The 25,907-nt window shown below is 48.8% G+C and overlaps 1 protein-coding gene across 7 annotated transcripts in view; it reads right to left on the reverse strand.

Moving 5' to 3' along the window:
* nrcama (neuronal cell adhesion molecule a) overlaps positions 1 to 25,907 on the reverse strand; it is a 478,378-nt gene that overhangs the window by 226,288 nt on the left and 226,183 nt on the right. For all 7 annotated transcript variants that reach the window (XM_038780573.1, XM_038780570.1, XM_038780576.1 and 4 more), the window contains one exon: positions 16,111 to 16,234. The gene's annotated coding sequence lies outside the window, so the exon portion shown is untranslated. The remainder of the gene's footprint in view (positions 1 to 16,110; positions 16,235 to 25,907) is intronic.

Genomic DNA, 25,907 nt, shown 5'->3' on the forward strand with positions numbered 1-25,907 from the left:
ATCCTGGAACTCCCTCCCCAACAGCACGGTGGGCGCACCTGTACCTCAAGGACTGCAGCAGTTCAAGAAGACAGCTCACCACCACCTTCTGAAGGGCACCAAGGGATGGGCAATGAATGCTGGCCGAAAAAGCGGCGGCCAGATCCCAGAAATGAATAATTATAACAGAATCCCTTGCATATTGATCAGTCAACATGTCCCCTCGCATGTCAATTGGAAAGCCATTGGGTGAGATTTCTGCCCCCCCCTCCAGTGGAGTGGCCGCACGTCTGGCTGCAGACATGGCTCGCCTCCTGGTCCTGCCAATGTCTACGGCATTATTTTGTGTGGCTCGCCCATCCCGCCACTGGGGAAAGCGGCACAGGAAGATCCCACAGGTGGGAAGGGCCAAAACGTCCCACCCATTTGGGAGGGGAAGGGGGAATGTTCCAGGGTTTAAAAGATCTGAATCCCAAACCCAACCCAGCTCCTTCCAGTTCGAACAGAGGTGAACTGGGGGGGGCGCAGGTGAGGAACCCCCTCCCAGGAGGCCGGTTGACAGTTTAATTACACTGTAGGCCCATGTGTCTCGTAGGCTAGTACCATTTTAAGTTTAACTTGTTGGGCTGAGTGGGCGGGAGGACTGGATCCAGGAGGCCGCCACCTTTCTGATGACGTGCTGGATCTAGTTGCCCTGCATCAAGCTCCCCACCCCCACCCCCACCCCTCCCCCCACTTGGAACTAAGAGTCAAACGGAGCTGAACCGGTAATTCTGTTTCTCTCTGTCTTCACAGATGCTGCCAGACCGACGGACGTAATCCAGCATTTCCTGTTTTAATTTCAGTTTTCCAGGGAAAAAATGAGCATTAAGTCCACAGGGCCTGGGGGATACCCATTCTGTCAGGCTTTCCTGATCTCAAGGGAGGGTAGCCAACTGTCATTAAACCTATCCCTGCAGGATTCAACACATCACTTGCCCTCAAGCTCAGGCCATTAGTCGGCCAACAACATCCATCCTTGTGACGCACCGTCTTCCTCCCACACCAACTGGAAAGCAAAGATTCGTGACTGATTGGCTCGACTGTCAGCAAAACAGCCTTCCCCCTCCCCCTTCCAATAATTTCCTATCTGGTGAAGAGAAAGGTTCAAAGAAAATGACAACCCAAAAAATTTTTTGATGTCTCTATGGTTTTTCTGCAGCTTCTCACACAGCAGTGCCCTCTGACCTTCAATTCCTGGCGCCTCCAGGTCAATCCTGGAGGGTTGGCAACCCTAATTCAAGGCAGCCTTCTCCCCCCCCCCCCCTCCCCCCACCCCCTTTGTTTCTCAACTGGATGACTCCTGTCTCTCTCTCACTCTCTCTATCTGTCTCTCTCTCCCTCCTGCCCCTAGCCTCCACTCCAACTCCCTCCATTTGATTATAACAAATAAATTTTAAAAATGGAAGGAATGAGTCGTAATGCTCAGGTTATCAAAATGATAAAATCGCAGCAGAGTTTCATTCAGGCCACGGCACTGACCACACACAGGGTTAACGGCAGCACGAGAAATAAACCTCCCCTGCAGCTGTGAACTGCTGAAAACGCAACAGAGCAAAATGGAAAGGCCTGGAAGGCTTGCTTGCCGCATTACAGAGCAAAACAAAGCCACAAATGCTCAGCTTACTTCCCCCCCCCCCCCCCCCCCCCCCCCAACTTCTTTCAGGACAATTAATAGCATCAGCTCTAAGAACAACAGTCTGCGTGTGTTCCAGTTTAACTATTCCAACGTTGTCACAGATCTGTCTCCCCACCTCTGGCCCGCCACTCTGTTTTTTGATGGCGGATTAGGTTTTAATTTGTGAAAATGGCACCGTCAGCAGCCAGCCAGTCAGTCAGTCAGCCGTACACTGTGATGCTTGAACCCACCATTGTGCTGCGATATTTTCAACACAGACAGGCAACAGGCGCCAGTTACTCAGCTATCGACCATCGGCAGCTCAGGACGCGCCTCTTACAAAATCAAAAATGGTTTTCTTGTAATGGTGATCGTCATTCCACATTAATCACTGGAGCTTGCAACAGCCCCCCCCCCCCCCCCCCCCCCCCCCCCCGCCCTTTACCAAACGCTCACCTGTCCCCAAGGAGCAGTGGTACCCGAGGTACCACTTGGGCTAATGTGAAAACCGGCCCGCACAATATATTCAGCCGGCACTGCTGCAGGATTATTAAATGACCTCCCAAAATAAATGCAATGTCCGGACATATTCCTTTTGTCTGCAGAGGACAGGCCCCTGCATCTGAACATACATTACTTCTGGCAAGCAGAAGTGAGCTAAACTGGAGCCGGGCAGATGATCATAAATTGGTGGGCAATTCTTAGCACACTCGGGATTGTTCAGCAAATGCTTTCCAATCGCGGAGCCATCTTTGCAATAAATAAAAGCACGGGGGAAAATAGCTCCCTGGTGTATTCGCCATGGCAACATCTCAAGCAATCAGAGCTGAGTTGCTAATCAATCACACCCCTCTTATCATTCAGAATAAATTGTTGTCCCTTTGAAATTTGGCATTCTCAAATTTGTCCTGATGAGTGCATGATGAAAAGCTTCAACAGCATGTCTCTTTTTTTGGCAATAGTATACCAAGTAACTATTTATATTTATGTATATATATTAAAACCGAGATCATAAGTAATACACAAAAGTAGTCAAAAATAAGTTTAGAAGGCAGATCTTCCAGCAAAGAGAGAAAATTTTGTGTAATAATGGGTGAGAGAGAGGTGATGGAGGAGCAGGCTTTAAGGCCTTTGATGGATGATAAACTGGGAGAGTCAGAGTCATTGAGAATAGGTTGTTCAGCGGAATGATAATTTCACACCTCGGTTATTTTCAGTGTGCACGGCTTCTAAGAGGCGCAGTTACTCAAAGACGGCAAATGGATTCTGAGGTGGCACCTCAACCGCACTGTGCAGCATCTTCCATTATCTGATAAACACCACACCCCTGCTTATAAACCAGAGGATGCCACATCATTGAGGGGATAAACCACATAACAAAATGAGCAGGGATCCAGCTTGCCAGCTCTGGTTGGACACGGTCCAGGGAGTTCATCGCCAGGTCCCTCCTCTAATGATTTGTGCCCACTCCCCCCCTCCCCACCCACCCCTACCCCCGGCCTCTACCACCACATTCCTGCCATTGCTTGCTTCCAGCGTCCTTCCCCACAGAGCCTTCCGATGCCAATTGAAAAGCAAACTGACATGGAGAGTGAGCTAGTTAAGTACCGGCATTGGTTGAACAGCCTGTTTTTCTGCTGTAAGTTTTTATCATACCGTAAGAAATAGGAGCAGGAGTAGGCATTTCAGCCCTCCGTTCAATGTGATCATTGGTGATCGGACTGTGGCCTTAACTCCAATTTACTTTGTCCGCCCCACCCCCACTCATGAATCCTAACTTTGTGGGTCAAAAATCTCTCCAAGTCGCCCTATCACAGCCTTTGAATATATTCAATGCACCCCTCACCCAGTCTCCAGAGGCGCGATTCTCCGCCCCTCACGCCGGGTGGGAGAATAGCGGGAGGGCCTCCTGACATTTTTCATGCCCTCCCGCTATTCTCCCCCCCACGCCCCGACCCATGCCACGAATCGTCGCTCGCCGTTTTTTACGGCGAGCGGCGATTCTCCGAGGCCAATGGGCCGGGTGGCCGGGCCTTCACGCCCGTTTCACCACGGCAGCAAACACACTTGCTCACTGCCGTCGTGAAACGGGTGGCAGATGCCCGTTTAGGGCATCTAGAGGCCCGATTGGCACGGGAGCACCACGACTGCTCGGGAGGGGACAGGCCCGCGATCGGTGCCCACCGATCGTCGGGCCAGTGTCCAAAACAGACGCACTCTTTCCCCTCCGCCGCCCGGCAAGATCAAGCCGCTACGTCTTTCCAGGAGGCTGAGGAGAAAGACGCCAACTGCGCATGCGCGGGTTGGCGGTGTCCAACCAGCGCATGCGCGGCTGACGTCATCGGCCACGTCAGCCGCCGTGACGCGCGGCCTTGATGACCATCGTCAAGGCCGTGACGCACGGGGCCGCGCTCCTAGCCCCGCCTGGGGGGGGAGAATCGGCCCCGGAAGTGGCCATGAAGGCTGCCGTGGGTCACGGCCTGTCCCACGGCAGCCTTTACGATTCTCCGTATTTGCGGAGAATCTCGCCCCACGTCTCTCTGGGAAAGAGAATTCCAAAGATGGGGACCCTCAGAGAAGAAATTCCTCCTCGTCCGTCTTCAATGGGTGTGGTGAGATAACCACTGTAGTTATGTGTACTGCAGTAGGGGGATGTATGCCTGTACCTGTAATACAGGTTCCTCCGGTCAGCCCCTGCCGGCTAGCTCTGCCCACAGGGAGCTTGTGTATAAATATGTATGAGAGCTGCTCAGACCCTCAGTCTACAGTTGCGGATGGAGGGACAACATCGTACAGCAATAAAGCCTCTATTGTACTAGTCTCTCGGCTTTGAGTATAATTGTTAGCGCCACAATTTATTGCTGTACGATGGAGAAGAGGACCCTCTATTCTGTAACTGTGTCCCCCTTCGTCCTAGATTCCTCCACAAGTGAATAATTCTCTCAGCATCCAACCTGACAATCCCTGTTAGAATTGAATATCTTTTACATCAATTGAAAGCGATCATCTCAAAGTGACTGAGGAATGCTGACATTAAGGCAATGGTGGAATTTTTTGTTTCTATGTTACCCATTTCGATTATATAAACTAGGAGGAGTAGGCCACACGGCCCCTCGAGGCTACTCCGGCAGTCAATAAGATCATGGCCGATCTGATTGTAACTTCAACCCCACATTCCTGTCTCTCCCTGATAACCTATCACCCCCTTGCTTAGCAAGGAGGTACCTACCTTTGCCGATGGGTATTCAAAGGCTCTGCTTGCACTGCCTTTTGAGGAAGAGAGTTCCAAAGACTCGCATTGCTCTGAGAGAAAACATTACTCCACGTCTCAGTTTTAACGAGGCGACCCCTTATTTTTAAACTGTGGGCGCGATTCGCCGCAAATGCGGCAAATCGTAAAGGCTGCCATGAAATTGGCCGTGTTTCACGGCAGTCTCCGCGCCCCCTCCCGGGACCCGATTCTCCCCCCTGGTCGGGGCTAGCAGCGGGGCCCCGTGAAGCACGGCATCGCGGCCTTAGCCACCGTCACGCCGGCTGACGCGCACGATGACGTCAGCCGCGCATGCGCGGGTTGGACGGCTCCAACCCGCGCATGCGCGGGGCCGTCATCTCCCTCGGCCCCCCCGCGGACTGATCCTGCGGGGCGGCGGAGGGAGAAAGAGTGCGTCCGTTATGGACACACTGCCCGCGATCGGTGCCCACCGATCGCGGGCCCATGCCCCCCTTGGCACGGCCGTGGTACGGCCGTGCCAATCGGGGCCCTGGATGCCCAGAACGGGCATGTTGCGGCCGTTTTTACGACGGCAGAAAGCAGGTGTGTTTGCTGCCGTAAAAACGGCCGTAAAGGCCTGGGAACTTGGCCCATCGGCCTGGGGAGAATCGCTGTTCACCGTAAAAAACGGCAAGCAGCGATTCGTGTCGTGGGGGGGGGGGGGGGGGGGGGGGGGGGGGGAATAGTGGGAGGGCGTGAAAAGTGTCGGGGACGCCCTCCCGCTATTCTCCGACCCGTCGTGGGCAGCGGAGAATCGCGCCCAGTGACCCTTAGTTGAAGATTCTCCCACAAGAGAAAACATCCTCTTCATATCCACCCTGCCAATATCCCTCCGGATCTGATACGTTTCAATTCCATCGTCTCTTACTCTTCTGAACTCCTGTGTATACAAGCCCAGTGGGTCTAATCTCTCCTCAAAAGGCAACCCACCCATTCCAGGTATTAATCTAGTAAATCCTGAATCTTAAACAGCCATTACTCTCCATCACTGATACCTTTAATAACTAATAAACCAAAATGTTTCATGATATTGAATACACTGTTTTGGGATTTTCTCTGTGGACTTTCTCACAGCATCCTTAAGGTAAATTTTTCATTCCTGCTGGGGGCTTCAGGACAATCTTGCGATCTAGTGACATTAATGATCTGGGTGTTAATGTGAGGGGCATGATCAGCAAGTTTCTAGATGACGCAAAAATTAGTGGCGTGATAAATAGATTGTAGGATGATAAAGACGAGCTGGTTATGTGAACAGAACACTGGCAAAAGGAATTTTTTTGTAATTTATTCATTTACGGAATGTGGACTGCTCCGCCAGTCAATAAGATCATGGCCGATCTGATTGTAACCTCAGCCCCACATTCCTGTCTATCCCTGATAACCTTTCACCCCCTTGCTTAGCAAGGAGATACCAGCAAAATGCTGGTTAGGCCAGCAGTTATTGCCCATCCCTAATTGCCCTTTGGAAGGTGGTGGTGAACTGCCTTCTTGAACCGCGGCAGTCCCTGAGGTGTAGGCGCTGTTAGGGAGAGAGTTCCAGCATTTTGCCCCAGCGACAGTGAAAGAACGGCGATATATTTCCAAGTCAGGGTGGTGGGTGACTTGGAGAGGAACCTCCAGGTGGTTGGGTTTAACCCTGGGGTAATGCATTTTAGGAGCACTAACAAAGCAAGAGAATACACAATGAATGGTCGGACTCTAGGCAGTACAGAGGACCAGAGGGACCTTGGTGTACATGTCCATAGAATCCGGAAGGCAGCTGGACAGGTAGATAAGGAGGTTTAGACGGCATATGGGATACTTGCCTTTCTTAACCAAGGCATAGAATATAAGAGCAGGGAGGTTATGATGGGAGCTGTGTAAAACACTGTTTAGGCCACAGCTAGAGTACTGTGTGCCGTTCTAGTTGCCACACTGAAGGAAGTAAGTGATTGCACTAGAGAGGGTGCAGAGGAGATTCACCAGGATGCTGCCTGGGCTGGAGAGTTTCAGTTATGAAGAGAGACTGTTTAAGCTGGGATTGTTTTCCTCGAAGCAGAGAAGGTTGAGGGGGGCCTGATTGAGGTGTACAAAATTATGAGGGATAGAGATTGGGTAAATAGGAAGTAACGTCTCCCTTTTGTAAAGAGGTCAATAACCACAGGGCATAGAATTGAGGTAAGGGACAGGAGGTTCAGAGGGGATGTGAGGAAAAACGATTTCACCCAGAGGGTGTTGGGAATCTGGAACTCTCAGCCTGAAAGGGTGGTAGAGGCTGGTTTAGCTCACTCAGCTAAATCGCTGGCTTTTAAAGCAGACCAAGCAGGCCAGCAGCACGGTTCGATTCCCGTACCAGCCTCCCCGGACAGGCGCCGGAATGTGGCGACTAGGGGCTTTTCACAGTAACTTCATTGAAGCCTACTCGTGACAATAAGCGATTTTCATTTCATTTCATAGAGGCGGGAACCCTCACAACATTTCGTAAAGTATTTATATGAACACTTGAAACACCATAGCATACAAGGCTACGGACCAAATGCTGGAAAATGGGAGAGTTAATAGGTGCTGGATGGCCAGCACGGACGCGATGGACGGAAGGGCCTCTTTCTGGCTGTAAAAACCCAATGACTATGACTTTGTAACACTGGAGTTCAGTAAAATATTCAAAGGTTCCACAGAGATGTAGTGGAACAACGAGCAGACTTCTGTGCTTTCATTGTGCCCGGTTCACAGACTAATATCCGTGTTCCGCCAACATTTACACGGCTAACCAGACATGGCCTGCTGAAATGGTATTCCTAATAATGTAAAGCTCTCAAAGCATTCAAAGATGGTGAAGGGGGTGTCCAGCAATGAGACTTCTTAAAACTGAATAGCTAGGATGCCACTAGAATAGTTCTTCTTAAATTAGTTTATTAAGGATTGACATTAATTATAGAAAGTGTACTGGGTAATCATTATTAACCATTAAACCTGTGTTTTGTGCAAAGCAGTGAAAATCATGTAAACTCTAGGTACAAGCAGTGGCCATAATGCATGATGGGATTTAGGCTAGCTAACTTACCCATGTTTTTGAGACACAGATGTGTGGTGAGCAGATTACATAGTGGACGTGAACAAGTTTTATCAGTTACCCCCAATATCCTCTGGAACAATCCATGAAGTGAAAAAGAAGCCACTTCTGATACCCTGTACCTCTGCAACAGTCCATGGAGTAAAGAGGATGCCAGTTCTGCCATCCTGTCCCTAATGAACAATGGGTGAACAGGATGTTAGGATGGGGAAAACAACTTAACATGGACATAAAACCTTTGGTACACAACAGGTGACAGGATGAGGCTACAATCATGAGATGATCACAACTTTATTGGATAGTTTAAACATGACAGCTTCAGGGATTGGATCAAGTCCAACTGGGGTGGGCTATTGATTTTTGGAAATTGTATAATTGATGTGTTTTTATCAATGTTCAGCAGATCGATCTTGGCATTATCCAGGTCCATCTCTCGTGTACACAAAACCGAGCTTGGGTTAATAAAGCCATCATAACCAGGTTGTGTGTCTGCTCTGTTTATTAAGCGAAGGCCTAACAATGAGGGATGAACCCTACGTTAAGGCTGGCTCAATACTCAGGCCTTGGAAAACCCTCCTACAGATGGGCCTTGAAGACTTCAAATGATCGGACTGTTACTCTTTCTATTGGCAGCTTGTTATATGTGACGGAGATCGATTGCAGTTGGAATATTGCCGTGCACTGCAACCTGAGGTGTCAGGGCACCAAAGTAGTCAAAGTCAGTGAATTCAGAAGATACCATTAGCTTCTGCAGATTGCTGAACTACACAAAACCTCTCCTGATTTAGCCTTCACACACGTGACCATGGGGGGTGGGGGCTGGGATAACAGTACGGAGGCTTGAGCAGAGCACAAAAAGGCTGCACCTTTACCCCATTGGGGAGCATAAGCTACTGATGGCAACCCATACATTGATTCCCAGTCCAGAAATGCCTTGATCAAAATTCTCATCCTCTTCTTGGGGATGGTCTCGCTCCTCACTGTCTCACTAACCTTCAGCAGAACTTCGCATTCCTCGAATTCAGTCTCATTCGCATCCTGGTTTCCGTTGTCGATACCTTGAGTCAGCTGGGCCCTACGAAACTGCAATTCCCTCTCAAAAGCTCTCCGTCCCTCTCTTCTCCTTTAAGATGCTCCCAAGCAACTACCTCTATGAGCAAGTGAATGAACCCATGTCCCAAGGTCGCCTATTACAAATCAGTGTCAGATTTAATTAGATTACAGTCCTGCAAAGGCCCTCGAGATGCGTTAAAGGCCCGTATAAACACAATTTGTCGTCGTCCTGATTGAATGGTCACTCTGGTGACTACTAAATGGCAGCTGATGGCTGGTAGAATTTAGTCCACAAACGGGCAGCAACCTTCAGGAGGGAGAGAAAAAAAAGAACAAAACTGGGACTTGGAGACTCAGATTAAAGTCTTGCATTGTGTCCCGGCTGGCAGAAGTTGAGGGGGTTCAATAGGGGGTATGGTCTCTCTCAGCTGCAGTGACACTTCAATGGAAATAGTCAACTCACAGGGTTTTGAGCGAAGGGAGGGAGAAGAAAGGTTGGCTCACCTTCAAACAACATTTCAAATGCTGCTCTCTTCTTACTTTTGAAAACAAAAAGGTGGCGCCCAGAAAAGCTTGGCTTGTTCTTTTCCACCCTCCTGCATTCCTTTACAACAGACAAGTGGGTGAATAGCACTGACGAGGGAAGCGCATTGTGAGATGCGAACCATTATGGAGTGGTTAGACACGGTTGTGTGGTCAGGGACACAGTACAACACTTTCAGCTGTGTTCGTATTGAAGCTCTTCTTCAACAGGCACCAGAAAGCAGGCAGCCACTGGAACCGAATAATCATCATTGAAACAGCAGGAGTTTCATTGCCACGTACAAATATTTATACATATAGATTCATTTCTTGGGTGAGAGTTGAACCTGCACCAATTAAATGCAGCACCAGCCACGAGGGAATCCTTGATGGTTTTTAAACCAGATTTTACTTTGCTCCACAAAGTGCTAACAGTTTCCTGGGTCTGGTCCGCACAGGCTTTTCGCTGCCTCTCGGGTGCCATGCCCCAAGCCCCTGCGGTCGTTTTTGTCAGATGGGAATTGCGACGAGGACTGGTGTCATCCCACTCCATTGCTCATCTGACGAATGACCCCATTAAATTTCCAAACTCCCGAGTGTGTCTGAAGGCCTGGGGGAAAGGAAATTGTACTCTTCCCCTACTCCCCAATCTATGAGGCACCTGTCAACAGTGGGCATCCCTCTTGCCGCCAAGCTAAGGGTTTCTCAGTTCAAATCCCATTCTGGAGGCTATACCCCGGAGCCCCAGCACAGTACAAAGTGGAGTATGAAGCACTGACAATCAGGGCACGGTGCTCTCTTAGTACTGCATTATTGGAGCTGCAAACAAACCAGGGTACTGTTTGTCCTCTCCAGCAGACAAGATCATAACTCACTATTTTAATACAGAATGAGGGAGCGTACTATGGTATCCTGATCGATATTTTTCCCTCAAGCAATGCCACCAATACAGATAATTGGGGACAGTCAGGAACTGGGTTGATTAGAATTGATTAGGTTAGAATCCCTACAGTGCAGAAGGAAGCCATTCGGCCCATTAAGTCTGCATCGAATGTAAGAACCAACCGGGTCCGGTCAGAATATTTTAGTCTCGGCAGGGGGACAAGACATCGGTGCCCACTCTCCCCACTGCTGTTTGCCCTGGCCATAGAGCCCTTGGCAATAGCTCTTGGGTCATCGAATGTTTGGCGGGGATAGTGAGAGGAGGGGTGGAGCACAGGGTCTCGCTCTACGCAGATGCTTTATATCACAGACCCGCTTGAGTGGTGGGGGGTGGCTGGAATTATGGAGACGCTGGAAGAATTTGGGCGGTTTTCAGGCTACAAGTTAAACATGGGAAAGAGCGAGGTGTTTGCGATTCAGCACGGCAGGAAAGGAGACTGAGGGAGTTACCTTTTAAGGTGGTGGGGAGGAGCTTTAGGTATCTGGGGATCCAGGTGGCTAAGGATTGGGGACAGCTCCATAAGTTAAATCTGGGTAAAGCGGTCAATCAGAAAAGGGATTTCCGTAGTTGGGACATGTGCCCGCTGACACTGGCGGGGAGGGTTCAGACGGTGATGATGACAGTCCTCCCAAGACTGCTGTTTTTTTTTAATGTCTCCCGATTTTTGTCCCGAAGGCTTTTTTTTAGGAAAATGAATGTGGCGATCTCGGGTTTTGTGTGGGCTGGTAAAACCCTGATGGTGAAGAAGGAACTCCTAAAATGGGACCACGGGGAGGGGGGCTTGGCCCTCCCGAGCTTTATTAATTATTACTGGGCGGCCAACATATCGATGGTCAGGAAGTGGGTAGTGGGGGAGGGGTTGGTTTGGGAGTCAGTAGAGGTGGCCTCCTGTAAGGGTACGAATTTGGAGGCTTTATTGACTGCGCCCCTGCCGCTCTTGCCAGCTGGTTACTCCACAAGCCCAGTGGTAGTGGCAGCCCTAAGAGTGTGGGGGCAATGGAGACAACACGTGGGATTGGAGGAGGCGTCAGTGAGATCACCGATCTGTGACAATCACCGTTTTGTTCCGGGTGTGGGGGCTGGATGGGGGCTTTATGAGGTGGCAGCGGGCAGAGATTGAGAGATTTGGGGAGCTCATTGAGAAGAGTTTCCCCGAACGTGGAGGCATTAGAAGAGGAGTTTGAGTTGCTAGGTGGGAACGGTACGGGACTTTGTCTGGAGGCAGGTTCCAAGCTTTCCTCGCCTCCCCCTGAGGGGACTAAAGGATAAGGTGATGTCAAAAACCGGGGTAGGGGAGGGGAGGGTCTCGGAAATACATAAGGAGTTGATGGAGTGGGAAGGAGTCCCTATCGGGGAGGTGGAGGAAGGGGGAAGAGGAGCTGGAGAGTTGGAAAGCGAATTATGGGAAAAGGCTCTGAAGATTGTTAATTCATCCTCGTCTTGTGCCAGCCTGATCCAGTTCAAGGTGGTTCATAGGGCCCACATGATGATCGCCCGGATGAGCAGGTTTTATGAGGAAGTGGAGGATAGGTGCGGACGCTGTGCGGGAAGTCCGGCGAATCATGTACAAATGTTCTGGGCGTGTCCGAAGTTGAGGGGATCCTGGCAGGGATTTGCGGACGTTATGTCTGAGGTCCTGAAAGGGAGGGTGACTCAGAGTCCAGAATTGGCAATATTTGGGGTATCGGAGGATCTGGGGCCAAAGGCAGGGGTGAGGGAAGCCGATGTTCTGGCCTTCTCCTCCCGGGTGGCCCGGAGACAGATTTTGCTGGGACGGAGGGACTCAGAACCCCCAAAGTCAGGAGTGTGGGTCAGCGACATGGCGGGGTTTCTCAGGCTGGAAAAGATTAAGTTTGCCTTGAGAGGATCAATTCAGGGGTTCACCGTTCATCGACTTCTTGAAGGAAAATTGAACGTCAGCAGTAAGGGTGGGGGGGAGGCATGGTAGTGTACAACAAAGATGTGTACACAGGTAATACGGAAATAGAGCAGGGACATTGTTTTTTGATTTTTTTTGGGTGTGACAGCCCGCACAGTTGTTTAAGGAATGTTAAAAGTGTTAAACTGTAAACTGTAAAAATTACAAATGCCTCAATAAAATATTTTCTAAAAAAAAAAAGTCTGCATCGACCCTCTAGAAAGAGCACTGTACCTAGATCACGCCCATCCCACCAAATTCCAGTAAACCTTTTATCCAAACCTGCACATCCCTGGACGCTAACGGACAATTTGTATTGGCCAGTCCACCCACATTGGACTGTGGGAGGAAAGCGGAGCACCCAGGTGAAACCCACGTAGACACGGGGAGAAAATGCAAACACCACATGGACACCCAAAGCCAAAATCAAAGCATGGGTCTCTGGCGCTGTGAGGCAGCAGTGCTATCCACTGTGCTACTATGCCGGCATTTTAGGTTACAATCAGATATGCCAAGAGCATGTTGAAAGACGGAGCAAGCTCGCGGGAGCATGTGGCCGACTCCTGCTCCAAATATCCATGTCATATTGCTGTTTGTGGAGCTATCATGTTTCCGACATTATATCAATGACTACACTTTAAAAGTACTTCATTGGCTGAAAAGTGCTTTGGAACATAAGGTTGTGAAAAATGGCTCTTTTCATCAAAGTCTCTATTCATCATCCTCCTGCAGCACTTTGCGGTGATGCAGCACTTGGGAGACAAATTTGGGCCCAATTTTAACTGTGCGTGTGAATGGGTTAAAAATGGGCCTAGTGACAAGGCCACTTGCCTGGCACTGACTGCCTTTGAGTAATCCTTGCCCGACTACTAACTTGATCATTCCCATCCAGAAATTACTTTTCATCACAGTGGATTCTCAAAGACTATTTTCGAGCTTTTCAAATTACAACTAGACAATAAGCTGCCCTCCATGTTCGTCTGGGAGGCACCTGCTGGTGTCGAGATATCAATAATTTAAACATTTCCAACTCAAACCTGGAATGAAGTGCTGCACTGCAGACGTTCCGTTTCCCATTTTCTCCCACCAACACTGAGAAGTTGTCCCATTAGGATAGCCAGGATGAGCCAGGTAGAGGAATTAAACATAGGCACCATTAGGCCCTTCTGTACTCAGAATGGACTTGGCTGGTGGATGAATGGGACCTCATTGCGGTTAAACTATTAGAGTAGGTCACAGATCACAGCTACGGTCCCCAGTCTGTGCTGAGTCATTTTCCCCCAGATGAAACATGAGGGGGCGGGGGAGGGGAAGGTCTACTGAATTTTATGTCAGGCGAGGATGGTGCCAGGCTAATCTGTGATGCCCTTGGGTTTTGCTTTAATACTTGATCTTGGGTGTGGGTGTGTGACTGCACGTGCCTACCTGTCCTGAGCGGGTAGTGAAACTTTCCCTTCAACCATTGCAACCTTCTGTGGGAGGGCATTCCACAAAAACAATCAAGTCAAGGGAAACAATGATTAAAAAAAAGAACAAAGAAAAGTACAGCACAGGAACAGGCCCTTCGGCCCTCCATGCCTGTGCCGACCATGCTGCCCGTCTAAACTAAAATATTCTGCACTTCCGGGGTCCGTATCCCTCTATTCCCATCCTATTCATGTATTTGTCAAGATGCCCCTTAAACGTCACTATCGTCCCTGCTTCCACCACCTCCTTCGGCAGCGAGTTCCAGGCACCCACTACCCTCTGTGAAAAAAACTTGCTTCGTACATCTACTCTAAACCTTGCCCCTCGCACCTTAAACCTATGTCCCCTAGTAATTGACCCCTCTACCCTGGTAAAAAGTCTCTGACTATCCACTCTGTCTATGCCCTCATAATTTTGTAGACCTCTATCAGGTCGCTCCTCGACCTCCGCCGTTCCAGTGAGAACAAACCGAGTTTATTCAAGCTCTCCTCATAGCTAATGCCCTCCATACCAAACAACATCCTGATAAATCTCTTCTGCACCCTCTCTAAAGCCTCCACATCCTTCTGGAAGTTTGGCAACCAGAATTGAACACTATACTCCAAGTGTGGCCTAACTAAGGTTCTGTACAGCTGCAACATAACTTGCCAATTTGTATACTCAATGCCCCGGCCAACGAAGGCAAGCATGCCGTATGCCTTCTTGACCACCTTCTCCACCTGTGCTGCCCCTTTCAGTGACCTGTGGACCTGTACACCTAGATCCCTCTGACTGTCAATACTTTTGAGGGTTCAACCATTCACTTTATATTCCCTACTTGCATTAGACCTTCCAAAATACATTACCTCACATTTGTTCGGATTAAACTCCATCTGCTATCTCTCCGCCCAAGTCTCCAAACGATCTAGATCCTGCTATATCCTCTGACAGTCCTGGTCGCTATCTGCAATTCCACCAACCTTTGTTTCGTCTGCAAACTTACTAATCAAACCAGTCACATTTTCCTCCAAATCATTTATATATACTACGAACAGCAACGGTCCCAGCACTGATCCCTGCAGAACACAACTAGTCACAGCCCTCCAATCAGAAAAGCACTCTTCCATTGCTATTCTCTGCCTTCTATGACCTAGCCAGTTCTGTATCCATCTTGCCAGCTCACCCCTAATCCCGTGTGACTTCACCTTTTGGACCAGTCTGCCATGAGGGACCTTGTCAAAGGACTTACTGAAGGCCATTTGGCCAACATCCACTGATCTACCTGCATCAATCATCTTTGTGACCTCCTCGAAACCTCTATCAAGTGAGTGAGACACGACCTCCCCTTCACAAAACCGTGCTGCCTCTCGCTAATACGACCACTTGCTTCCAAATGGGAGTAGATCCTGTCTCGATGATCTGTCCCTGGATTATCCTTGCTACCCTTCTTAAACAAAGGAATAAATCCATATCTCTTGGTCTGAGTCTGTGGAGGGGAAACAGGGGAGGAACCGTGCTCCTGAGGCACTGCATCGCTCTATTGATCAGCAAGCTGTGAAATCCACTGCCTTAACATCACCGGTTACCAGCCTGATGAGGAATAAGAGAACAGCTGACACCTGCGGAATCGGAATTTCAGGGCAGGGAGGGGGGTGGAGAAGAGGGGCTAAAATCTGTGGAAATGGGAAAGCCAGGAACGGGAATCATGAACAAGAGACTATTAAACTATTCAACCTTCTGTCTTCCTTCAACGGCATTTAGTGTCAAAAATGGAGGGTCTCAAAGGCCTTTCGTGACACTAGATAATTACCATCATCAATATATTTGACCAACTTTTCCCAACCAATGCCAGCCACTTCCATGTTGCTGGGTTTTCACCGGTATCACTCCAGTAATCCGGTTACTTTGATGTTTAGGAAGGCTTTGGGTTGCAGGGTTGCAAAGAGCGGCGCTGCCATTTGATTCATGAGTAAACAGGTCTCTTCCTTATCCAATATATGTGGTGCATCCGCACAGCGCCCACCAACTGCAACAAACCCAATAGTGCTGCGGGCATTGTGTGCTCTGCCGTGCACCTCATCGGGATCAATAAACAGCTCTTCAAAAGGACATGCCTGAGCTGCACAGATAGGCCGCAGTCAATCACCAGCCTGGATTTGGATGTGATATCTTCACCCACAGTGGGCCAAACAATGTTTTGATGTTGTAATGATTGCACATATTATGCAAACTGATTTGACCGGTGTGTAAATATATAAATCTTTCTTACCAGATGGTCAGCTTGACTCTCTTCTCTTCCCCGTCTCCCTGGCGTGTGGAAGCAACTTCAGCTTGATATCTGTTCTCAACAGGACCCCATCAGTCAAAGGCTTTCATTTCAAAATGGCCCACTTCTGAAAAGGAAAACAAAGCCTTCAGTCAGCCTTTCTGCAACTGGACTCTAATGACTGACAGCCTGCAGCTTCCCACATTCTCTTCCATTCCAGTTCTTCACCTTGCCCGATGTTGAAAGGGCGTGAGTCTGATCAATGCCTGGGACACGAGTGGAGCCAGGAAGACAGCCTGCCGCCCTTACTTTTACAGCTACATTTTTCAGATTCTCAGGTCAACTCCAAGAGTCTGATTCACCATTCAATTAGATCACGATGGATCCACAATCTCAACTCAATTTAGTTGCCTTACTGGCTCCATACTCCTCTACATGTCAGAAAAATACCTTGATCTCCGTTTTGAACTGTTCATTTGACCCCCAGCTGCCACAGATTTTTGGGGAGAGTGTTCCAGATTCCCCCTGCCCTTTGTGTGACGAGGTGCCAAGGGACGGCACGGTGACACGGTGTTTAGCACGGCTGCCTCACAGCGCGAGACCCGGGTTCGATTCCGACCTCAGGTGACTGTGTGGAGTTTGCACGTTCTCCCCGTTTCTGTGTGGGTTTCCTCCGGGTGCTCCGGTTGCCTCTCACAATCCAAAGATGTGCAGGTTAGGTGGATTGGCCGTGCTAAGTTGCCCCTTAGTGTCCAAAGGTTAGGTAGTGTAGTGGATTGGGCCCAGGTGGATGCTCTTTTAGAGGGTCGCTGCAGACTCGAATGGACTCCTTTTGCACTTTCGGGATTTTTTGATTACCCCCCGAATGGCAAGCTCAGAATTTAAGATATTTTCCCCCCCTTGTTCTAGACTCTCCCTCCAGAGGAAACAGAATTGAGTCAAACCCTTGTCAGGATGTGATTAGAATGAGGAGAGCACATTAATGAAAAACAAATGCCGTGCTTAACATCTACAATTTGACAGCCTTAGTAGTTGTGTTTACTTTTCTCTAACTGGAGGACAAAAATCTTTTGAACACAAAGCCTTGGAGTTTTCTCCGAGCTGAATCCAATCCTTTGAGGTAACTTGTTGGGAATACAATAGTAACCCCATTTACATGGAACATAGAACATATAGAACATTGAACAATACAGCACAGAACAGGCCCTTCGGAACCTCGATGTTGTGCCGAGCATTGTCCGAAACTAAGATCAAGCTATCCCGCTCCCTGTCATTCTGGTGTGCTCCATGTGCCTATCCAATAACCGCTTGAAAGTTCCTAAAGTGTCCGACTCCACTATCACAGCAGGCAGTCCATTCCACAGCCTAAACACTCTCTGAGTAAGGAACCTACCTCGGACATCCCTCCTATATCTCCCACCCTGAACCTTATAGTTATGCCCCCTTGTAACAGCTACATCCACCCGAGGAAATAGTCTCTGAACGTCCACTCTATCTATCCCCCTCATCACCTTATAAACCTCTATTGTCGCCTCTCATCTTCCTCCGCTCCAAAGAGAAAAGCCCTAGCTCCCTCAATCTTTCCTCATAAGACCTACCCTCCAATCCAGGCAGCATCCTGGTACATCTCTTTTGTGCCCTTTCCAATGCTTCCACATCCTTCCTATAATGAGGTGGCCAGAACTTCACACAATAGTCCAAATGTGGTCTCACCAGGGTCCTGTACAGTTGCAGCATAACCCCACGGCTCTCAAACTCAAACTTTACATCTCGAAGCAAGGTTTATGATTCCCTTTCAGTGAAGTAGCAGTGGGTGAAATTGGCTCCAAGATAATTCTAGGCCCAGCCTCATTTAGGATGCAGAGCTGGGCTGAAAAATGGCAGATGGAGTTAAACCCTGATAAGTGTGAGGTGATTCATTTTGGTAGAAAAAATTTGAATGCGGATTACAGGGTCAACGGCAGGGTTCTGAGGAATGTGAAGGAACAGAGAGATCTTGGGGTTCATGTCCACAGATCTCTGAAGGTTGCCACTCAAGTGGATAGAGCCGTAAAGAAGGCTTATAGTGTGTTAGCGTTTATTAACAGGGGGCTTGAGTTTAAGAGCCGCGGGGTTATGCTGCAACTGTACATGACCCTGGTGAGACCACGTTTGGAGTATTGTGTGCAGTTCTGGTCACCTCACTATAGGAGGGATGTGGAAGCATTGGAAAGGGTGCAAAGGAGATTTACCAGGATGCTGCCTGATCTGCAGGATAGGTCTTATGAGGAAAGGTTGAGGGAGCTAGGGCTTTTCTCTTTGGAGCGGGGGAGGATGAGAGGCGACTTAATAGAGGTTTATAAGATGATGAGGGGGATAGATAGAGTGGACTTTCAGAGACTATTTCCTCGGTTGATGTAGCTGTTACAAGGGGGTATAACTATAAGATTCAGGGTGGGAGATATAGAAGGGATGTCCGAGGTAGGTTCCTTAGAAAGCGGTTAGGGTGTGGAATGGACTGCCTGCTGTGATAGTGGAGTCGGACACTTTAGGAACTTTCAAACGGTTATTGGATAGGCACATGGAGCACACTAGAATGACAGGGAGTGGGATAGCTTGATCTTGGTTTCGGCCAATGCTCGGCACAACATCGAGGGCGTAAGGGTCTGTTCTGTTCTATGTTCACTCTACACCCACTCTCCCGAATGCCTTGTCCTTTTTGCTGTCAGTTCAGCTCCACTTATTCATGCTCGACCTCAGGAGGGGGGTAGGTTAGCAGCTTTCTTCAGCCACGGACAATATCGCAGCCCAGCCTGTATCTGGGCAGGCACCCAGGAGCAAGTGTAAAATAAGCAAGCTACTGCGGAAGCTGGAAATGAAAAAAAGAAACAGAGAATTCAGGAAACATTCAGCAGATCCAGCAGCATCTGTACAGAGAGCAGAGTCAGTGGATGGGATTTTCCAGCCTTGCCCACTGCAGGATCATCCACTCCCGCTGAAAGTCAATGGAGAATCCTGGCCTACATTTAGCTCTTCATCGGAACACCCTGGCTGATTTCACCGCATGTTAACAAGGTTCAAAATGGTTGCAGCTTTTGCTGCTCCTGCAGGTGGATGCATGAGAAACTGAGCTCCAACCCACGGCCTCCCATCAGAAACCAATGGCGAACAAACTTTCCACTCACCCCATCCCCCAACAAGTCTATTTAGTGGATCCTGCCCTCATCTGTTCATCCGCTTTCCACTGATTCACCAACACACAAAGCAAAGCTGCCATGCATGCCTCAAAAGATTGTCTTTAAAATAACATCCCGTCGCAAACAGCAAATGGATCAGTGGCAGCAATTGAATTAGGCCCATTATTGATGACTCACAGGAGAATAGGTAAATATCATTTGGATAAGTAACCGAAAGCTGTAATAGCTCCTGAGCCAAGGGTCATTCCTAATTGTTCCATTTATGCTGCTCCCCTTCCTCTTCCATTCTCCAAAAAGCAGATGGTTTTAAAGTGATCATAAATATTATTAAATGTACAGGAAGCATCACACACACACATGAGGGGGGGGGCATCGATGTAATATTTCTATGTAAAGTCTAGAGCGGAGAAACAGACCATTCACCCCGACTGTTCCATGCTGGTGTTTATGCGCCACATGAGTCTCCTCCCAAATCGTCAGCATAACATTTTACTCCTTTGTCTCCTCACGGGTTTACCTAACTTCCCTTTAAACATCCCTGCTGTACGCCTATCCACCCCCTCCCTCACCTTTGTGTTGGCAAATTCCAGTTTCTCACCCCTCTTTGGGTAAAGACATTTCTCCTGAATGCCCTATTGGTTCATCAATGATAATCCGATAACTGGGGCCTTTACTTTTGCCCTCGCCACACAACATAGAACATAGAACAGTACAGCACAGAACAGGCCCTTCGGCCCTCGATGTTGTGCCGAGCAATGATCACCCTACTCAAACCCACGTATCCACCCTATACCCGTAACCCAACAACCCCCCCCTTAACCTTACTTTTTAGGACACTACGGGCAATTTAGCATGGCCAATCCACCTAACCCGCACATCTTTGGACTGTGGGAGGAAACCGGAGCACCCGGAGGAAACCCACGCACACACGGGGAGGACGTGCAGACTCCGCACAGACAGTGACCCAGCCGGGAATCGAACCTGGGACCCTGGAGCTGTGAAGCATTTATGCTAACCACCATGCTACCGTGCTGCCCGTAAGTGTGGAAACACTTTTTCTACGTCTACCCTATCAAACTGTTCAGGCTTTTCTATTAACCTTTCAGTTCTGGGATCACCCTTACGAATTTTTTTTTTTGCACCTTTTCCATATCCTTTTTGTAAAATGCAGATGAGCACTCCAAGCACAGTTCTATACAAATTTAACATAAACTTAATGCTTTAATCCCTTTAGAAGTGAACAACAGTGTTTGGTTTGTTTTCTTTAAGTAGACTGACTAATCTGCGGCTTGAATATTTACACATACAACTGAGTTAATTAAGGTTGAGGAGGACAGTTAAGAGTCAACCTTGCTTAATGATCAATGGTTGGTTCACCCCAGTCAATCGATTTTGGCCCGCCTTACCAACCATGCCACCATTTTTCGATGGGGGAGCGTGGGAGAGAAATCTTTTGGGCAATGTAACCAGTGTGTCTTACAATGGGCAGAAAAGGTTGAGGGACTTTCATGCCTGTGCGGACCAAGGATGTAATGGGAAAGTGTGGGTTCAGAGGTGACGTGGTCTGTCTGGATTTCAACACAGTCCATGTGAAAGGAAAAGAAACCCAAGTTCAGAGGAGAACTGATTAGATTGGAATGAATCATGGAAAACAGTGTACAGAAGGAGACCATTCAGCCAATGTACTACTGCTAGTTGTGTGACTGGACTAACTATTTTAAAAGATCTTACAACTTACGCAATGTCTTTCATGACCCCAGCATGTCTCAGAGCAGTTTACAGCCAATAATTACTGTGCAATCGCTGTCTCCCACGATCCTTCCATTTCTCATCAGGTCACAGGAAATATAGAAATGAAATGTTGACACATGCTAAGCCAACAGCACAACTCAGTGTGACATTATCATAACTGTAAGAACTGCAAGGGTTAATGAAATGTCTAAATCAACCACTCGGGGGGAGCTAGTTGTACAAGTATATAAGACATTGATGCCAAGCCTTAGGGGAGAGAACTAAAGGAAATAGCTACAGTACAGGCTGAAGGGATGATAGTGTGAGTGAGAGCAGATCATAGTTAATGTAATAGCGTAGATTATGTGTTAATTATCAACTGTGTATTGTATAGGAGTAAGTGTCGAATCCAAATTAGTGGCATGAATAAGTTTATACTTTGTTCAAGTTAAAGCTCTTTTCTGGTCTTTGTGAACATTACACCAACCATCCTGAATCCATCACAAAGAACACCACACTAGGTGTGAAAAGACAAAGCTTCGAGTAAGGTGCAACTCTATTTGCCCCATGATTTCCCGAGGGGTCAAACAGATGAAGGTCATTTATCACAACCAATGGGTAATTGAGAGTCTGGAGCAGGGGGCAACACCCCAACTGACCCACTCCATTCATCTATCTACTCTCACCGACCAGCTGCGTGACAGATTGGGAGGATGAGTGGTGCTAGTTCACTGCTGCTCATCCAAGCAACACTGAAAAGCTCCTGCTACCCTTCTGCTGGTTGCTTCCTGGGGCTGTCAAGCCCCAGCCTCAGCTAACTAAGAGAGACGGGGGGGGGGGGGGGGGGGGGGGGGGGGGGTACATGTTCCCAAATCTTGGAAGGTGGTAGGACCAGTTCAGAAAAACAATACTAGAAAGAGGGTCCGTGGTTTTATTAATAGGGTACAAAAGCATGCAAGCTATGCTAAACATTTATAAACACTAGGCCCCAGCTGGAATCGTGTCCAATTCTGGCACCGCACTTCAGGGAGGATGTCAGGACCTTGGAGAGGGTGTGGTGGAGTTTTCCCAGAATGGTACGAGGGATGAGAGACTTCAGTTGACGTGGCGAGATTGGAGAAACTGGGATTATTCTCTTTCCAGCAAAGAAGGGTGAGGGGAGATATAATAGAGGCGCTCAAAATGAAGGGTTCCAATAGAATAAATAAGGAGAAGGCAGGAAGGCTGGGAATCAGAGAGACACACAGATTGAAGATCACTGGTTAATGAATCAGAGGCGACATGACAACGGAGCTTCTTTACCCAGCGAGCTGTTGTAACCTGGAATTCGCTGCTTGAAATGGTGATGGAAGCAGTGACGGTCAAAGGGAACTGGACAAATCTTTGAAGAGGGAAGCGCTGCAGGGCTATGGGGAAAAAAGTAGGGCAGGGACGAATTGGACAGCTCTTCCAAAGGGCCAGCACAGGCACGACTGGCCGAATGGTCTCCTCCTGGGCTGTAGCATTCTAGAATTCTGCCTGGCAGGAGGACCAACGTCGAAACAACTGCGTGTTGTGTAATCTTAACTGGACCATGAACCAGCTACAATTGGGAGATTTGTAAGCCTCAAAAAAAGAAACTTTATAAGTCCTGAAAGCGTACAGAGCCATTCAGCTTCAGACACAATGAAAATTCACCAAATTCCCTTTAGACCCAGAGCTGGCCACTAAAAATAACATCTATTGTCCCTTCAAATGGTTCTTTCATTCTCCTTCAATACAGCCTCACCTTTCTCCATTCAGCCAGGGACTATGACGAGCCATTAAACTGTGCAGGAGCTGTACTGTGCAATAACAGGGAGCTTTATACAGCCAAATAGAAATAGCCGGAAGAGTTAAAGGACCACATCGAGTACACTCAGCTATAGTTCTAGCATTTCTGTCAGCAACTAGGGGAATGAAAGCATCTGTCATCTTTACGTGTCTAAATCCCGAATCTTGCTGCTGATACTGAAAATAAAATGACAGCAGACACATGGGAACACCATTGCTTCCAAGTTCCCCTCCTCTCCACACACCATCCAGATGTATCACATATTATCATTTGTTCACTGTAACAATGGAATCTGGAGCGTCCTCTCCAGTAGCACTTCAGGGGCACTCAATTCGACACATGGGAGCACAGCAGTTCAAGGAGGTGGTTCACCACTCGCTTTTCAAGGGCAATCTGGGATGGGCGAGGCAAGCTGGCCATGTCAGCAATGCCCATATCCAGAGAATGATGATGGAAAGAAAGACCTCTCCACGATTGTCAAATGTTAGGCACGGCCATTCAAGGGAGCTCCTGGAGTTGCTTTGACACAGAGCCATTTCCCAGCAGGAGTTTAGGGTCGATGTTCACCAGGAGAGGGAAAAGCTGCAAGTCTGACCTTTCACAATACAATACAGAAATGTAACGAAAAAGTAAAAAGTAACATGCTCGTTAGACACACAAGACGACATCAAGACATCTCCAAATCGCTCTGCGGCCACATTTGAGGTTGGATCAGTGTTGTGGTACAGGGAACGCAGCAGCCCATTCATGAACAGCAAGATCCCATAAACAACAAAAGGATAAATGACCAGATAATTAGGCTTTTTTTCCTTTAGCTATGTCGTTTTGAGGGGTGAACATTGGCCAGGACAACAGTGCAGAACTCCCCTGCTCGTCTTCCAATAACGGCATGCGATCTTTTACATTCACTTGGCGGAGCAGGCACAGCCTCAGTTTGAATCATAGAATTTACAGTGCAGAAGGAGGCCATTCGGCCAATCGAGTCTGCACCGGCTCCTGGAAAGAGCACCCTACCCAAGGTTAACACCTCCACCCTATCCCCATAACCCAGTAACCCCACCCAACACTAAGGGCAATTTTGGACACTAAGGGAAATTTATCATGTCCAATCCACCTAACTTGCACATCTTTGGACTGTGGGAGGAAACCGGAGCACCCGGAGGAAACCCACGCACACACGGGGAGGATGTGCAGACTCCGCACAGACAGTGACCCAAGCCGGAATCGAACCTGGGACTCTGGAGCTGTGAAGCGATTGTGCTATCCACAATGCTAATGTGCGGCCCTATCGTTTGGCGTCCGATCTGACATTTATAAACAACTGTACTTGATAGGAGACACGGCCGTTGCACAGACTGTTACAATAGTCAAGGGTGAATCTACTAGGACATGTTGAAAATGTGCTGTTGGTTAAAGAGTTAAGAGTCATCTGTGTACATAGCTCAATTACAGGAACAATGATGAGTCAACACTATGTCTGATATCTATTCCAGCCACATTACAATAATTCACTTTGGGCGAGATGACCAGATTACATAAATCCTTTCTAAATTGTAAGGATGGGAGAGAATTCAATTTCCTGTCTGTGTAAGTAAAGTTTAAATTAAACATCATCTGGCCACCATCAGCCAAAACTGAATAATACTCGGATATACTGATCAACAGCAACAAACTTCACTTAGCCATGTTAATGAGGAAAAGGATACAGGGTGTACAGCTAAATCACTTTAATCCGTACATCCCTTCTACAGACTCAGATTGCTCAGGAAGCAGTGCTTTATTTAAATAGACAATGCTGAAGGCTGAGCTTCAGCCAATATGATCTCCTGTGGCATTGCTCACAGAGAGCCTGGAGTCTGCGGATGATTGCGATGACCATCTGCTAACCTGGCCTGTCCTTCTAAGGCTGCAAGTGTTGGCAAATCCAGTGTAGTGTAATGGATGATAAACTGACTAAAGGTCGCTTTTCATTGGAAGGAGGAGCAAGGCGAGATTCACCCACGTGAGAGAGAGTGAATTAAGAGCTTGATGAAAGAGAGAACAGTGCGAGGAAAGGCACGAGTAAAGTTTTTTTTAAAAAGCAAAATGTATAATTCAGCACACACAGGAAGGACCACACATCAGGGGTGAAATTCTCCACCCCCCACAGGGTCGGAGAATCGCCCGGAGCCGCCGAAAATCCCGCCCCCGCCATGGCAAAAATTCTCCGCCACCTGGGAATTGGCGGGGATGGGAATCGCGCCGCGCCGAGTGGCGAGCCCTCTGCGGCGATTCTCCGGCCCGCGATGGGCTGAAGTCCCGCCGCTGGGAGGCCACTCCCGCCGCTGTGGTTTGAACCACCTCTGGTGGCGGCGGGATCGGCGGCGCGAGCGGACCCCTGGGGTCCTGGGGGGGCGCGGGGCAATCGGACCGCGGGGGGTGCCCCCACGGTGGCCAGGCCCGGGATCGGGGCCCACTGATCGGCGGGCGGGCCAGTGCCGTGGGGGCACTCTTTTTCTTCTGCTGCCGCCACAGCCTCCACCATGGCGGAGGCGGAAGAGAATCCCCAGCATGCATGCGCTGGTGGTGACATCAGCGGCAGCTGATACACCGGCGCATGCATGAACCGGCGAAGGCATTTCGGCCAGCCCCGGCGCCGGGCGGCAAAGGTCATTGTGCCGGTTTTGACGCCAGTCGGTGTGGTGCCAACCATTCTGGCGCGGGCCTAGCCCCTCAATATGAGGGCTTGGCCCCCAAAGGGGCGGAGAATTCCACACTTCTGGGGAGGCCTGACGCCGGAGTGGTTGGCGCTACTCCGCTACGCCGGGACCTCCCGCCCCGCCGGGAAGGGGAGAATCCCGCCCCAGATACTGAACGATTTCCTCCAATGTAGAAACCACCTTTTTACCCTTATTGGCCACCAGACCAGACAATGAGGCACTATCGTTGTGAAATAAGATGATCTAACATGAGGAGTCAGCTTATGCAGGTGTTGTGACGCTCTCCTGAAATAGATGAGGAGATCTGTAGGATACATTACCACCCCCAACCCTCACATTAACTGATGAGAGCGCTCTGTCAATCTTCGATCAGATATTGGG

The sequence above is a fragment of the Scyliorhinus canicula genome, chromosome 20 (genome assembly GCF_902713615.1).
Source record: "Scyliorhinus canicula chromosome 20, sScyCan1.1, whole genome shotgun sequence".
NCBI lineage: Eukaryota > Metazoa > Chordata > Chondrichthyes > Carcharhiniformes > Scyliorhinidae > Scyliorhinus > Scyliorhinus canicula.